This window comes from Bombina bombina, chromosome 1 (genome assembly GCF_027579735.1).
Source record: "Bombina bombina isolate aBomBom1 chromosome 1, aBomBom1.pri, whole genome shotgun sequence".
Lineage (NCBI taxonomy): Eukaryota > Metazoa > Chordata > Amphibia > Anura > Bombinatoridae > Bombina > Bombina bombina.
This window is the reverse complement of record NC_069499.1, coordinates 162,279,077-162,296,298: the sequence shown is the minus strand read 5'-3', so window position 1 is coordinate 162,296,298 and position 17,222 is coordinate 162,279,077.

Genomic DNA, 17,222 nt, shown 5'->3' with positions numbered 1-17,222 from the left:
AGGGCGCAGCAGTGTTCATGTCATCCCCAACACGCTCTTCATTGTCAACAGCTTTACAGGCTTACCACAGCCTCCTTGCTGGGAACACCGCCAGTCACTATGGCAGTATCAGGCTATGTGTCATTACTCCCCTTTGGATCTCTGTTCCAGTTTACGAGCCATGTTTAGTCTGATTCAGTCAATCAAAGCAGGTATTGGTTAGGGGGAGCGCTTGGGGAGAGGCGATTTTGGGTGTACTACACCCATCAAGACTGCCAAACATCTTGGGGATTCCCACTGCTACACTCCGCACAGCACACAAATCTAATGTTTTACCTTTTTCTGGCTCCTGTGTGTATCTACACAAATGTAAATTTTTGTGATGTAACAGTATTTGTTTTTCTTTATTTCCTTACCCTGTGTTCTGTTTTATCTGGAGACGCATGATAAGCCTATAGCTGTTTGCTGTAATATACTGCATTTATAACAAATTCTTTATAGAGAAATATGTGGGTTTGCATGTATGGTCTGTCTCATTCGCTTGTGTGGTGAAGTATTAATGCATTTTTTACTGACTAAGGTGTGGATTAGTGCTGAGTAGTATCATTTTGAGTGTTAGAGCTTTTCCATGCTTGGATTTGGCAACTTATAACTGTATGATGATCCATTTATACACTGTTCGTAAGTTAATCTAATCAATGATATAGTGTCAATAGATAGATAACAAACCCAGCACCCTTGGAGTCTCTAATGTGTTACTTCTAGGAACTTCTGACTTCTCGCTCCGTTCCCCTATCCCTCCCCCCCTTTCTTTGTTGAAACATATGCCCTAAATTAGTACCTGTGTAAAGACTTTGCACCTGCCCTAAAATGGTTAAAGATACGGCTAAGCGACGGCCTTTAGGCCTGAATATCCACCTAGCAAAGATTTTAAGGACATTGGACTTATGGGACACTCAAATGGTTTCCTGAGAGGATTTTCAGAGCATATCAAATCAGTTACTGTACTTTGTGAATGTATGATGTTTATCACATGATAGTAATACAATCGTTTATATTACCTCAAATATCTAAATGTGTAGTGTTTAGTGCACCACGGCTGTGTGTAATGATCACTAGACAGTCCTGGATGACCTTCCTGTGATTATTTTCAGATCATAACAAATTAGCTACTGTACTTTGTGAATGTATAATGTTTTTCACATGATAGTATTATAATCATTTTTGTTGTCTTAAATAGGTAATTGTGCAATGCTTAATGCACCACAATTGTGTGTAATAATTACTAGACAGTTCTGGATAACCTACATGAGCATAATATTTAGCCCTAGAATTGTCTCTGTGTGGGGAATCGCAGCATTTAATGATAGACCTAACTATGGCTTTGCCTCTGGATAGCATTGTCTAAATCCCACTTTAGCGGTGGGGGAGGTCCTGGTCTTTTGTATATAACTCCCTGTCAAAGTGTATTTGAACTAAAGCATGTGTGAGTTCTTATTAGACATATTACAGCTGATCCTTAGCAAATCTTCTGTGGGTCATTTAATTTTTTGTTATTATATGATCTGTATAACTAAGTCCCCCCATAAACTGAATATCTATAAGGGCTTAATGTGATTCTGTGTAGTGACCTTAGATACCTACCTAATGTTACCTAATTACCAGTTATGCCCGACTTGTATAATTGCTTCTGTGTATTCTATGTGTTAAATATCTATAGGCCCAAAAGTGGTCTATATCCTGCTTAACCCCTCAATTAGTGTGATGTGTATTCGAGGGTCCAAAAGTGGCCTGAGCAATTATGGAGGGACAAAAATAGAGGGTGGCGGAGAGGTTGCTCCCCAGTTTGCTTACTATACTGTGAGATATTCATATTAGTCGTTATATGTGAATATGTTTCATTGAGTAACCTGTATGTTGTATATTTTATTACCCTCAATAAAAAAAAATAAAAAAAATACCCAGGCCAGAAATTCAATTTTTGACTGCTCACTAGTAACATTCATTATAGATAAAGCATTTTAAAAGGCCTCTAAGTGGTCAATTACAGAAGTGGTTTCATTTTTGGAAAATGTATGTACTGCATCTTTTAAGAAAGTAATTATTTTAGGGGTGTCATATACCTTATTAGACGTATCATGGGCTTTCCTAGGGACCTTATTTTGGGGGCTGGAGTGCCCCCTATCTGCCCTTTATTTACTATGGGGAGACCCCCAATGTACATTAGTACTACGTGGGCTATTTGGGTAGCTAGCTCCGCCCTCTCACTTACTACTAGAGCTTCCCTCCGCTGAGGTATAGCAGTTCCCTGAATTTATAACATGAGGTGACTGTCTATTTGGGAGGTATATTTCTGACCCAATAGGTGTCCTTTGTATAAATTCTTCCCTAAATTTCTGCAGTTCATTCCTGATGTATTCCTTAAGGGAGTTAGAATTATCTGCATTATCATCAATGCTAATAGAGGGGTTTTCAATATGATGATACAGCCTTTTTAAACCACCTAACGTTCTTTGGCTTTGTGTGAGTTGTTTATGCAAATCTTCTATCTGAGCTTCTAAACTCTGGTTATATTTTTGTAAGGTGGCCTTGTTTTGGGCAGACTCATCAATTTTATTTTTGGCCATTTCTAAACTCTCTTTGCACTTGCGTGATAATCGAATACCATCATCTAGCCCCTGTATTTGCAATTCCTTTGCTATAAGAATTCTAGACATTTCATCAATAATGCATATTACAAGGGGCCAAGATTTTAGTACTATTTCATCCCGTTTTTTGAGATTTTTGCATTGATTGATTTTTAATAATTCTTGGAATAATTCACTTTTTTCATTCCACCTTCCATCATCAATAGCAATATTTTTAGCCTTAATTGCAAGCATATCTATATAATCATTTAATTCATCCGCAATATTAAACCTCTTTTTAATGTAGCCTATAATGTTCATCTTTAGGCCATCGCCCTGAGTGAGGGGTAATCTTGGGGAACATATTTCAACACTATGTATAGAATTAATTGATTCCCTTCTAGTGACAGACATTATTATATTGGCTTAGTATTTAGTTAAATTAAAATGCTAATACAATTTTGACCAACAAGAGAGGGAAAAAAAATAATCTTATTAAATATTAATATTAATTTTGAAGTATTAATTTAAAAACATATTTTCTTTTTCTAGATTAATTTTTAAAAAAAAACATTTTTTTTTCTTTTTCAATAATAATTTCTATTTACTACAAATATATTATATCAATTGTGATACATTTAATAATATCTACTGCGGTGCCTCCAAATAATATGTCAGTATATGGCAGGGTTATAATACAATTTATTTAATAATTATTTTTTAAAATAAACCCCCAATAAAATGCATATACGAAACAATTAAAATCAATATTTTATTCCAAAATTCTTTATATTAGTTAAAGTTATAAACACATTGAATTATATTTATAAAAAAACAGATTATGAATAAGTGATCCACACTTATGCTGTTATAATATTCTATACAAAGATCATAAAAATATACCTTTACAAATTACCTTATTCACATAAATCTCCCAAATCAGAGCTGCATTAAAATATCACAATGAGATACCAATGTATGGATTGTTTACTTCCTGACAAATATAAGTAAGCTACTTAGCCCACAAATGATTCTATATAACTCTAATTAAAACACCAGAAGTTATATATATTATTAATTCAAACAGCCAGTTTATATGCCAATTTATCTGAGGTGAAATAACTTCTTATGTATCTACATTAAAGTAAATCCTAAAATATTTCTATATAGCTGCAATCTGACTATAGTATTAGAATACCTTTGTCTAAAATATTAAAAATATAGAGCAGTCATACATCACCACATGAACCAAATTAAATGTTCCAGCATTTCCAAGTATATTCAGGTCACCTCATATGAAGAAAGGAAAAGAGGGTGAAGAGGAATAGATTCCTCCAAAGTATACACTAATAGCACTCCAGAGTCCAAGAAAAATAAGTAGGTTAATATGAACTAAAAAGGAGAATGTCTCTCGTTATATAATAAAGGTACATGAGTATAAATAAATAAATATTTATACTCATGTACCTGATCCCATAACGAGAGACATTCTCCTTTTTAGTTCATATTAACCTACTTATTTTTCTTGGAATCTGGAGTGCTATTAGTGTATACTTTGGAGGAATCTATTTCTCTTCACCCTCTTTTCCTAGTTGTTAATATACACAGCACCAACCCATAAACCCACTGTTGCCTAACAGGGGTATGTATTGAACTGGCAGTAGTCCTTAAACTCATATAGTAGTGCCATTTCCCCCCTCTTTTCTTCATATGAAGAAAGGTATTGCAAAATGGATCAAGAAGTTAGTCCCAGGTTTTGCTTATAGTGACTGTGTCCCCAAAAATGGCAGCAAAGTTTTCAGTCAAAAGTTAGCAGTCAAAAAGACTTTTCTTTTTTTTCTCTCTCCTTGCATGCTGTTATATCATGTGATATACCCTCTTTTCTTATTCTAATCATTGGTGATAAATTCGACTTTTAATTTAACGGAGCTGTCTTTCCATTGGCCTTTGGAGCTTGTCCCTCTCATTGGTTCATTTGGATTTGCATGTGTTCTAGTAGTCATTTGTTTATCAAATACTTTAATTTCCAGTATCAATCACTTACAATTTTAATATAGATGGGACCATATAGCACCATTTTACTGATTATTTTAATATGAAACATCATTATTTTATTTATCATATTCTAGAAGATGTCTTAAAAGTTTTTATGAGGGACTAGTAGTATCAATCAATGATATATACTGTATATGTCTATCTGACTTATTCTGTATATCAGCTTCTTTGATATACTGGCACATAATTCATTTCCTAGTCGCATCTAGAAAGCTCATCTTCACATCAGTTCTTCCTGTAATGTTCACTAGATTTCTGGAAAACAAAGAAAAATGTATTCATTTTGAAATAACTTAAAGGGACACTGAACCCAATTTTTTTCTTTCATAATTCAGATAGAGCATGCAAATTTAAGCAACTTTCTCATTTACTCCTATTATCAATTTTTCTTCATTCTCTTGCTTTCTTTATTTGAAAAAGAAGGCATCTAAGCTATTTTTTGGTTCAGACCATGGAAAGCACTTGTTTATTGGTGGGTGAATTTATCCACCAATCAGCAACAACAACACAGTGTGTTCACCAAAAATGGTCCGGCATCTAAACTTACATTCTTGCATTTTAAATAAAGATACCAAGAGAATGAAGAGAATTTGATAATAGTAGTAAATAAGTTGCTTTAAATTGCATGCTCTATCTGAATCACAAAAGAAAATGCATTTCTCAGATCCATGGAAGTATACATTTTTATACAATACTGAGGTGTATTTTACTTGAAATTTAAACACAAGTTGTAATTAAAAATGAATTTGAGAGTTACAATGCAAGACATGTGTCTCTGTTAGCCAGCACAGATGTGGATCCGAGGTCTAGGGGCAATTGACAGGTCTGTGATAATTACTATATTCCTGGGCCTTAGTGAGGTTCAAAGATATTCCCACAGACATCTAGGCTCCTTCCCTGTATTGAGCAGTGAGGGAAGGGGTCTTTAAATCTATTATCCATTATGGGCAGGAAATTTCATATATGGACATATACATCTGAGGGTTCCAAAATGCTAATATTTACTTTGAAGTGGCCCACTGGCCTTATCTTATGCAAAGGTGTAAACCTATTGTTCTTTCCTGTGTAACCAAGAAGAAGTGGGTGTAGGTCTGTCATGGCAACAGCCCACACAATTCATGTTAAATTATATTTTAGCTTAAAATGAAATATTAGATTCCATAATACATCTGTAGTTTATTTAAGGTTACTTCACAGGTACTCTGACACATATATATATATTGGCGCATTGGAGTCCTTTGCAATTAAGTAGATGAAAACATGTAAAAGCATATTTCTGCAATATTCATATTTAATAAAGTATTATACTGTTTATTTATTGTAAATATTTCCCAATCCAATGTTCAGAATATGTTCTATGTATTTCTAAATAGATATTCTTAGATATATATCTGTATATCTGTATATATCTATATATAATCATGGATATATATATTGTACCAAAATACCATTATATATATACACACACTGTATGTATATATATATATATATATATATATATATATATATATATATATACAGTCGTATGCAAAAAGTTTTGGCACCCCTGACAATTTCCATGATTTTCATTTATAAATAATTGGGTGTTTGGATCAGCAATTTTATTTTGATCTATCAAATAACTGAAGGACACAGTAATATTTCAGTAGTGAAATGAGGTTTATTGGATTAACAGAACATGTGCAATATGCATCCAAACGAAATTAGACAGGTGCATAAATATGGGCACCCTTGTCATGTTGTTGATTTAAATAACTGTAACTACCTAGCACTGGTTGATTGGAACACACAATTGGTTTGGTGAGCCCATTGAGCCTTGAACTTCATAGACAGGTGCATCCAATCATGAGAAAAGGTATTTAAGTTGGCCAATTGCAAGTTGTTGTTCTCTTTGACTCTCCTCTGAAGAGTGGCAACATGGGGGCCTCAAAACAACTCTCAAATGACCTGAAAACAAAGATTGTTTAACATAATGGTTTAGGGGAAGGCTACAAAAGCTATCTCAGAGTTTAAAGCTGTCAGTGTCCACTGTGAGGAACATAGTGAGGAAATGGAAGACCACAGGCACAGTTCTTGTTAAGGCCAGAAGTGGTAGGCCAAGTAAAATATCAGTTTTATAGTGTTTCCGATGCGGGAGGGTGGCAGAATAGGGGTTAATAGGTAGTTTATGGGTGTTAGGGAACTTTGTAACAGTTTAGTTATGAGTTTTGTGAAACATTTTTGTGGTACAAAACTCATAACTACTGCTCTCAGATAGCGGAATGGATCGTGTCAGTATAGGCTGGAACGCAAGCATTTTAGCCTTTTCTGCATATCTTGTAATACCAGCGCTAGGGAAATCCCAAGCAAAAACTTCATTTTTTTTAGTGCGGGCTTGACGTTGCGTTACAGGCTAAAATGCTTGCAGTATAGCTATACCAACAAGACTCTTAATGGCTGTGTTACTGTTTTTACGCTGAAATGGCCATTTTTTCAGCGTTAAAACTATAACGCAAAACTCGTAATCTAGGTGATTGTTATTAAGAATGGGATTAATAAACACCATTTCCTGTAGTTTCTAGTTATGATTTCAATCATCTCATGTTTCCTGCAGTTATAAGCTGTAAGCCAGTATCAAGGGACTATACAATAGGGCTGAATACAGGTTTAATGAATCTAGACCATATACTGTGAATATATATATATATATATATATATATATATATATATAAAGTGGTATCTGACCATTCAGAGTGTAGTATTGCACATGCGCAAGATAGAAGAATTATTCAAAATCATCTTGGAATACTGTGAAACATGTCGAACAGGTCAGATTTTCATTTTATCAACACCTTTTGTGTGTTGAATTCAATGTGTGTCCATTGCAAAACATGTAGTTGTGAGGACTGTGGTAACCAAAGCTATGGCTGTGCAATGGAACCCTCACCCATATTACTGGGGTGAGGCTTGAATACAGTTGGATATTTAATTTTAAAGCCTCACCACATTATTATGAATATATGTCCTAGGTGCTGTCAGTCTTCATTTAGAAGATTCCCACATGGATTACTGTGAGCATTATCATCTTACATCAGGGTACGTCCTTGGTGTTGTGGAGTTCTTATGATTTACCACAAGTAAGCTCATAAGAACTTTCCTATAAGAATGATTCCTGGTGGGGGCGGAGCCGGTAGCGACTAAGAAGGTTGCATAAACCCCGGGCTCTGTGTAAGCCAGAGACAACTTGCGGCATAGATGCCATCAGATTAAGGCTAACTACCTTCACAGCTACTCAGGAGGAAAGGCTCATCGTGTAATCCATACAGCGAGTGAAAAGCCGGGCGTCGGAACTCTTAGATGAACTTTAGCAGCTCAGAGAGCTCTGGGACGCATAGCTGTAATGGCGGCGTAGATTGAAAACGGTCCAGTGGCAAGCACAGATCTACAGTCGCCGCACTCAAAGCAACAGCTCAGACCGCATTGGAAAGTCAACTGCACTGATAGTAAATATATTTCAGGATCAGCTGTTTGTGACAGGGCGCAAGATAACTCATGAGACGCCGGCTGGGTCCAGGTAAATGGCAGTTTATAATAAATCATAAGGAGAATGTGAAACTGTGAGCGTCGGTGTTTCGGACACAAAATCCCATAAGACTCTGCCTGAATAAAAGGGGATTTATCTAGATGTATAAGTGGAGGTGAATAAAACTAAGACACACTATTTACTACAGAAAGCCCTACAGAGTGACTCATATAAGCGCTTGTACTTAAAACATATAAACTGCGTGCCCTACAAGATCTTACTGCGTACTGCGATAAAACAGTTAACACAAACAAGTGGGGGAGAACTCTTAATACAGCAGATGAACAAAAGTACTTAAGGAGCGCGGTTCTCACTGCAGTGTAGGAGAAGGATCATTCATAATTAATAATAGAAGTGAGATCACAAAGATAAAGCCACATAATATAGGAAAATATCAAATTACACATTATAACTGAAGGGACCTTAATACCCCAAATGGCCTCTAAGAGGAATACCAAATCGGACAAATTGTCTAAACCACACTTAAACAAAAATTCTACGGTGGCCTCCTACTTTAACCCCTCTGAAAGTACAAACACTCAAACGACTAACACCCCTCCATCTGCAATGGCATCTCCACAATCACAGATAGTACTAAGTGACTCTCAAATGCCAAATGTGGTTCAGATTCCTTCCAATATTTTGTCAACACTTCCATCTAAGCAGGATATAGCAGACATTGTCCGTGCATGTGTACGCAAGGAACTTGGGAAAACAAGACATTAATGCAATAGGGTTCAGGGTGGAAGCCCTTGAAGAAAATAATGACACTATAAGGGAAGATATAGATAGCTTACAGACCCAAGCAGATACTGTTACTTCTACCATTGAGGCCTTCCACTCTAAAATCGAGGACCTAGAGAATAGAAGAAAAAATTTAAGGATATGGGGGGTACCTGAATCAGTATTGCCTAAAGACCTACCCACATACCTACCTGCCTTGTTTAATAATCTAAAGGGCACTACAGATAAAGAGGAAATACCTTGGGATCGGGCTCACAGAGCCTTGAGAGCTAGGCCACCTGACTCAGCCCCACCCAGAGATATTATTATCAAGTTCAAGAACTACAGGGATAAAGAAGAGATTCTTAATCTATCAAGAAAAAATCAGCCTATTAGATTTACGGGCACAGTACTGCAATTTTACGCAGACCTCTCGCAAAGAACTTTGCAAAAACGCAAGGAATTTTCCCCACTGACGCAACTTTTACGTAATAAACGTATACCATACAGATGGGGATTTCCTACTCATCTCGTAGTTATCCATGAAGATAGGAGAGTGATATGTGATGACATTTCAGAAGCTTCAAAGTTTTGTGAAATACTACACTTAGACCCACCGGATCTCAGCAACCCGCCTCCTGTAGGTCCCCCAAACTCCAATCAACAGCATATGCGAAACAAATGGTCCCTGACTCCAGCTAAACCGCACAGGCTTCCTGCAGCCGCAAGGGCATTAGAAGTTGGAACTTGAACATGGACAGAACCTAATTCATCTCACTTCAACAGGTCTTTGGACTTACAACCATTTACAATGTTGTTTATTTCATATGAGTCTCTTTGTATGTGAGGCTGCAAGATACAAGCTTACAGACTGCAATTCCTGTTATGAACCTTAGATACGTGAGTATGATTGCAATACTTGTGCTGAAAAGCAACTTTTTAGGATATAACCAAAGACTTTATGTAGAATTTAACAGTAGATAAAACCTAACTACTGAATTTCAAGAACACTCTAAATACTTAAGTTATGCTAGAAATCTGATATAATGTTGATAATCTACTATACTTTTTGATGTGTTATTATATGTTCCATGTTGTCAAAGCCTTTATGACTTTTAATATAGGCTTACATTTATTTCCCTCAGTTCAATACCTATTTGTTACCTACATTGGTGTAAAGGTAGTCATTCTGCCTGCGCTAATGGTTTATATTTTACACCTCAGGCTATCCAAGCCGAGACAAATGTGTTATTATTATTGTTTTTACAGTTATTTATGTTATGTTACTAGATACAGGTTACCTATTATGATGAGTGATGCATTACTGTTCCAATGCCTGAAGAGTGCTTATAGCATATGTGTAAGGTCCAAGATAAGTGTAGATCACCCCAGTAAATTGATTTAATGGCCACTAAGCAAACATCAATACCACTTACAATACTTACTCAGAATGTTAAAGGGTTTCTCTCTCCTTGTAAGAGGTCAAAGGCTCTATCGGATTTATATAAGAAAAAGGCTGACATATTATTTCTGCAGGAGACACATTTTAAAAAATCACAAATTCCAAAATATTTTGGTAAGCACTATACACAACATTTTCATAACACTGCGCCAACCAAACACTGCGGGGTCAGTATCCTAATTCACAAAAATATCCCTTTTACGGTTCTGCAATCAGCCAGGGATGGGGAAGGTAGGTTTCTGGGAATATCAGGACTAATAAGGCAGACCAATTACATTAATTAATATATATGCCCCTAACATTCAACATATACCATTCTTTAAAACAATGTTCCGTAAACTATTAGACATCGCTAAAGGCCCAATATTTCTTGGAGGTGACTTCAACCTCTCGTTTCAACCCTCCATGGATACCTCTAACCCCCAACCTAAAACAGCAAAAGGCACCTTGTCATATTTATGGAAGGCTCTGAGAGACTATAACTTATACGACATCTGGCGCTTTACACACTCTTCAACAAAAGATTATACCTTCTATTCTCACCCCTCACAGTCCTACAGCAGGATAGATTATCTCCTTACGAATCAAGTAGGTCTCTCCCTAATAACCAACTCTACAATTTCACCTACATCTTGGTCCGATCACTCGGCAGTCAAGGTACAGATTACATGGCCTAATACGCCTACCAGTCCTTTCCTTTGGAGACTTGATGACTCATTATTGACACATCAAATCTTTGTAGACCACCTCTCTAAAATAATGGAGGAATACTTCCAGATTAATAATAATTCAGTAAGAGATCCATTTGTCGTTTGGGAAGCCCATAAATGCACTCTAAGAGGGGAATTCATAAAATATAAAGCACATCTCCAAAAACCTTCCAGACAGCTCTACACAACTCTTACCTCTAGACTGGGACATTTAGATTACACACATAAGAAAGATCCCAAAAATACAATTCTACGTGATATAGGTAAGCTTAGAGAACAATTAGAAACATTTCTTGCTCTAGAACATCAGAAAACTGCTTTGAAAATAAAAAATTTTATCATGAAAGTAACAAAGCAGGAAAAATGTTGGCCAGGAATCTCAAGAGAGCTAGGTTAAAATTGTTTATACACGAACTAAAGTCCTCTCAAAACACTACTGTAAACACAACTCCAGACATTTTAAACCAGTTTCAAAAATATTATTCGACTCTTTATAACCTGCAAGATAAGGCCTCAGAAACTGGCATACAGTCTAAAGAGTTCATTCAAACATACTTAACTTCGTACAATCTCCCTTTAATTTCCCCAGAACAACAGGAGACGTTAGACTCCTCAATAACCCAACATGAAATCCTAGCAGCCATAAAAGAACTATCCCCAGGTAAAAGTCCCAGATGGATTTTCCGCCAAATACTACCAGACATTTGCCCCAATCCTTATCCCTTCCCTACACAAGTTATACAATAATATGTCATCTAATAACCCTCCCCCTCCTTCAATGTTAGCAGCATATATCATAGTACTGCCAAAACCGGGCAAAACTCCCCACATACCAGCAAATTTTGGCCCCATTTCTCTATTAAATATCGATACCAAAATATACACTAAGATATTAGCAAATAGGCTGACTAAATTACTCCCTCAACTAATTCATTATAATCAAGTAGGTTTCACCCCATACCATTAAGGCTAGGGATAACACCATCAAAATACAAACATTGATTGATTATGCATCAAATGCAAAAATCTCCACAATCTTCGCATCCCTGGACGCGGAGAAAGCCTTTGATCGGCTGAATTGGACCTTACTTGAACAAATTTTGATCAAATTCGGCTTCCCCAACATATTTATTTCTAAGATAATGTCCCTGTATAGTACCCCAAACGCACAAATTAGATTAAACGACGCTACATCCCGACCGTTGCTATTCATAACGGCACCCGGCAGGGATGCCGCTTATCCCCACTGCTGTTTGCTTTAGGAATGGAGGCCCTGGCAGCTAGAATTAGAAATAATAGGAATATTACTGGCATAAGCATTCATGAGAGAAACTATAAAATCTCTCTGTATGCGGATGATATTTTATTATCTATAACTAATCCACTTACCTCCATGCCCGAACTTCACAAGGAATTTCAAATTTATGGTAGATTATCAAACTTTAAGATCAACGCTTCAAAATCTGAATTCATGGGAGTGGAAGCCTCGGTGACCGAACTTAATCACATACAATCCATATATCAGTACAGACTTCAGAAAAGCTCTTTAAAATACCTAGGTATTAATATTACACTCAACCCTCAAAATATGTTTAATGCAAACTATACCCCCCTACTGCACAATATACAGAAAGAACTACAAGCCTGGCACAACAAAACCTTATCGTGGCTAGGTAGATTGCATGCCATAAAAATGACTACCCTGCCAAAAATTCTATATATTTTTCAGACTATCCCACTCGTGCTATCCAACTTCTTTCATAACAAACTTCAAAACACACTAAACACTTATCTATGGAATAACAAACGCCCTAGAATCGCAAAAAATGTAATTTATCGCCCCAAACTACATGGAGGGTTGGGCATGCCAAATCTGCATTACTACTTTATAGCATGCACATTAACACGGATAATAGATTGGTGTAAACATGGCACACACAAGGAATGGGTAAGACTAGATCATGACTATCATGATCATGACACAAAATACACAATTAGGAGCAAGTTGTTGGGTACCACATATTCACAGGATTATGGACCCATCTACATCAGAAATAACTAGACTTACTTTCAAAACGTGGGACAAATGCCTCATTAACTTCCCGTCGATTTCCAGCACACCATCCCCTCTGACGCCCCTGAAGTATAACCCAGAAGCACAGAAATTTCACCACATTCCATATGTAAGGGACTTAACTTTAAGAGATGTTATACCATGCAGCTTGGCCATGGACAATGAATCCCTTAAACCCAAGAATGTTTTGCAAGAAACATTTGGAAGTTATTTCAATCCGTGGTTTAGATATTTTCAGTTAAATCACTATAGCCTAGATTTAGAGTTCTGCGGTAGCCGTCAAAACCAGCGTTAAGGGCTCCTAACGCTGGTTTTTACCGCCCGCTGGTATTTAGAGTCGGTCAGGAAAGGGTCTAACTCTCACTTTCCAGCCGCAACTTTTCCATACCGCAGATCCCCTTACGCCAATTGCGTATCCTATCTTTTCAATGGGATCTTCCTAACGCCGGTATTTAGAGTCTTGGCTGAAGTGAGCGTTACACCTCTACCGACAAGACTCCAGCCGCAGAAAAAAGTCAGGAGTTAAGAGCTTTCTGGGCTAACGCTGGTTCATAAAGCTCTTAACTACTGTGCTCTAAAGTACACTAACACCCATAAACTACCTATTTACCCCTAAACTGAGGTCCCCCCACATCGCCACCACTATAATATATTTTTTTAACCCCTAATCTGCCGACCGCACACCGCCGCCACCTACATTATCCCTATGTACCCCTAATCTGCTGCCCCTAACATCGCCAACACCTACATAATATTTATTAACCCCTAATCTGCCCCCCCAGCGTCGCCGCTACCTTACCTATTAACCCCTAATCTGCCGACCGGACCTCGCCGCCACTATAATAAATGTATTAACCCCTAAACCGCCGCACTCCCACCTCGCAAACCCTATAATAAATTTTATTAACCCCTAATCTGCCTTCCCTAACATCGCCGCCACCTAACTTCAAGTATTAACCCCTAATCTGCCGACCGGACCTCACCGCTACTCTAACAAATGTATTAACCCCTAAAGCTAAGTCTAACCCTAACCCTAACACCCCCCTAAGTTAAATATAATTTAAATCTAACAAAATAAATTATTTCTTATTAAATAAATTAATCCTATTTAAAGCTAAATACTTATCTGTAAAATAAACCCTAATATAGCTACAATATAACTAATAATTACATTGTAGCTATTTTAGGATTTATATTTACTTTACAGGCAACTTTGTATTTATTTTAACTAGGTACAATAGCTATTAAATAGTTATTAACTATTTAATAGCTACCTAGCTAAAATAATTACAAAATTACCTGTAAAATAAATCCTAACCTAAGTTACAATTAAACCTAACACCACACTATCAATAAATTAATTAAATAAACTACCTACAATTACCTACAATTAAATCAACTAAACTAAATTACAAAAAAAACCACTAAATTACAAAAAAATAAAAAAAGATTACAAGAATTTTAAACTAATTACACCTACTCTAAGCCCCCTAAAAAATAATAAAGCCCCCCAAAATAAAAAAATGCCCCACCCTATTCTAAAATAAAAAGTTAACAGCTCTATTACCTTACCAGCCCTTAAAAGGGCCTTTTGCGGGGCATGCCCCAAAGAAATCAGCTCTTTTGCCTGAAAAAAAACCAATACAATACCCCCCCAACATTACAACCCACCACCCACATACCCCTAATCTAACCCACACAACCCCCCCTTAAAAAACCTAACACTAAGCCCCTGAAGATCTCCCTACCTTGTATTCACCCAGCCAGGTATCACCGATCCGTCCAGAAGAGGGTCCGAAGTCTTCATCCTATCCGGCAAGAAGAGGTTCAGAAGAGGGTCCGAAGTCTTCATCCTATCCGGCAAGAAGAGGTCCTCCAGAGGGTCCAAAGTCTTCATCCAGGCGGCATCTTCTATCTTCTTCCATCCGGAGCGGAGTGGGTCCATCTTGAAGCAGCCGACATGGAGCCACCCTTCCTCACCAACGTCCTAAGTCCGAATGAAGGTTCCTTTAAATGATGTCATCCAAGATGGCGTCCTTCGAATTCCGATTGGCTGATAGGATTCTATCAGCCAATCGGAATTAAGGTAGGAAAAATCTCATTGGCTGATTGATTCAGCCAATCAGATTCAAGTTCAATCCGATTGGCTGATCCAATCAGCCAATCAGATTGAGCTTGCATTCTATTGGCTGATCGGAACAGCCAATAGAATGCAAGCTCAATCTGATTGGCTGATCCAATCAGCCAATCGGATTGAACTTGAATCTGATTGGCTGATTCAATCAGCCAATCAGATTTTTCCTACCTTAATTCCGATTGGCTGATAGAATCCTATCAGCCAATCGGAATTCGAAGGACGCCATCTTGGATATCAGAATGGCGCTCTTTAGTTAATTACATGTTAGCAATGGAAAAATATTACTATAGTGCTACGAAAAGATTGGATGATTTCTTAGCTATAAACTTAATATGGGAAGAATATTGCCATTCTACACAATGTAATGAACCTAATTTATCACAAGCCTAACAGAGCATAGAATAAACCTCTCTATGAAGAACCCTGAGATGACAGTTAAAAGGAGAAATTACAATACAACTTTATAAGATTTAATAAAGTGACCAGTAGGAATTTAGTATATTAGGTACAGTGGATGTAAAAAAGGGGATCGGACCGCATTGTGACCAAACCCATTTCACTGGTAATCATTCCCCTTTATGTACTTTTCGATGAATGGTGTAACCTGTGTTTTTGTTGTTTATTTGTTTCAATAAAGAAAAATTAAAAAAAAAAAAAAAAAAAAAAAAGAATGATTCCTGGAAATACCTCAAGTCTTTGGGGCATATCTATCAAGCTCCGTATGGAGCTTGAAGCCCTGTGTTTCTGGCGGATCACCAGAAACACTAGTTATGAAGACCGCTGCTCCATAACCTGTCCGCCTGCTCTGAGGAGGCGGACAGAGATCGCCACAATTCAACCCGATCTAATACGATCAGGTTGATTGACACCCCCTGCTAGTGGCGGCGGGCGTTGCACCAGCAGTTCACAAGAGCTGCTGGTGCAATGCTGAATGCGGAGAGCTTATTGTGCTCCGCATTCAGCGAGGTCTTTTGGACATGATCCGCAATGTCGGATCATGTCCGACAGGCCTTTCATAAATAGACCCCTTTAGGTCTTCTTGTATGAGTCTTTGTTTATGGGGCCTCACACCCTTATTATGGTAGTTATGGTGTTAAATAATGGCGAATCACCTCCATCTTTCTAAATGTGAAGCTTTTGAAGCCCAGGTAGGTTAGGCAGAATTCAACTTCACTCAATTTTTATTTTATTTGAAGGCTGGTGTAGGTCTTTACTGGCATTATCCTCTTATGAGAGTATTCCAACTGCACTAGAAAGTATATATTTGGGGGGGATACACATGTACATGACTTTAGTGCTAGCAGGTTGCATGCACAATATTGCTAAAGAAGTAATAACTTTTAAAAGACATTTTCTTGCAAACATGTACATTACAAAACTGCTTTTATTAGAGTTTAAAATGCTCCTTGTGCATCTCAGATGTAGTTATTATGTTCCATTAATGCTTAAGCAGAAAGTGTTATTTGTGGGTAATACTTGGCTTAAAGGGACATAATACTCATATGCTAAATAATTTGAAAGTGATGCAGCATAATTGTAAAAAGCTGACAGGAAAATATCACTGGAACATCGCTATGTAAAAAAGGAAAATATTTTACCTCACAATTTCCTTTGCTCACCAGAGTAAGTGCTGTGTAAAAAGTTATCTTTCAGTTACTGCCCAGCTGCAGGTAAAAAAAAATATATATAAAAAAAAGGAAGCCAATCAGCATCAGCAGTGCTGAGGTCATGAACTATTATTTCATGAGATTTCATAGTAAACTTCGTTAAACTGGATATCGTGTCCCTTTAACCTGTATTTGGATTAAGAATAGTATATTGTTAAATAGTTTATCAAAATTTTAATTGTTAGATACATACTTGCCCAATTTTGTTCTCACCTTCAATTTTAGA